The 1001-nt window shown below is 50.6% G+C and overlaps 1 non-coding gene across 1 annotated transcript; it reads right to left on the bottom strand.

Annotated features, from left to right (window-relative positions):
• Positions 1-253: 253 nt before the first annotated feature.
• LOC119459795 (U1 spliceosomal RNA) lies at positions 254-415 on the bottom strand. Its single transcript, XR_005193808.1, has one exon. It is a non-coding gene; the product is annotated as a U1 spliceosomal RNA (small nuclear RNA).
• Between the last annotated feature and the right edge of the window lie 586 nt (positions 416-1001).

Here is a 1001-nt window from a genome sequence, read left to right as displayed (position 1 = left end):
CATTCCATGGGGAGACCATGCAGAACCGTAGCGTTTTCATCACAGTTCCGCCACCGGCGCCCGTAACACACGCATGGACGTATGCAGGCTACTAGGGAGCCTTGCATCTAGGCTCCCTACAGGCTACCTACTCCATGCGCCGCCTATATCGGGACATGGGCCTGCACCCAAACCTGTGTGAACTGGCATACCCATAGCGGTGGTAAAGCTAGATGTAGAAATTTGAAAGATCTGACTTTGGATTGGTAATGGTATGGGCTGGCGCGTACGCCGAGCCCCACTACCAAAAATTACATGCCCCACCTATCCCGGTTTGGGATAGTGGCGTGCTTCATCCAACCGCAGTGCAATGGTAGGCCTCGGCACGGGACCCCGGCCTCAGTGATCGCCGGAGGGCCCGACACCAGGTAAGTATGCTCTAGAGCGGGACGGTGTCACAGGTCATTCCAGGAGGAACAGCATGTAGAACAAACGGAGACGTTTGGTTAGAGCATATTTGAAAAAGCCGCAAATCAGCTAAAAGCTTGCAAAATGTAATGTTTGAACTCAGAAGCATATCGCACGTAATTCTGTATATGGAGAACGCGGTAGAATTGCTTTCCAAAGAGCACGTTCAGCAAAAACTATGTGCGCTCATGTTCAGTTGCACCGTAGCGTTGGTCACCACCGGCAATTGTGATTGCCGAATCATGATTAAAAAAATTAAATTATGGGGTTTTACGTGCTAAAACCAGTTCTGATTATGAGGCACGCCGTAGTGGGGGACTCCGGAAATTTTGACCACCTGGGGTTCTTTAACGTGCACCTAAATCTAAGTACACGGGTGTTTTCGCATTTCGCCCCCATCGAAATGCGGCCGCCGTGGCCGGGATTCGATCCCGCGACCTTGTGCTCAGCAGCCCAACACCATAGCCACTGAGCAACCACGGCGGGTTGAATCATGATTGATTCAAAAGTAAACGAAAAAGAAGTACTGCTGACCTGCAAGTTCAACAAGAAAA

Source organism: Dermacentor silvarum, chromosome 7 (genome assembly GCF_013339745.2).
Source record: "Dermacentor silvarum isolate Dsil-2018 chromosome 7, BIME_Dsil_1.4, whole genome shotgun sequence".
NCBI classification, from domain to species: Eukaryota; Metazoa; Arthropoda; class Arachnida; order Ixodida; family Ixodidae; genus Dermacentor; species Dermacentor silvarum.
Note: the sequence above shows the minus strand (reverse complement) of the source record. Positions and strands in the feature narration are given on the sequence as shown.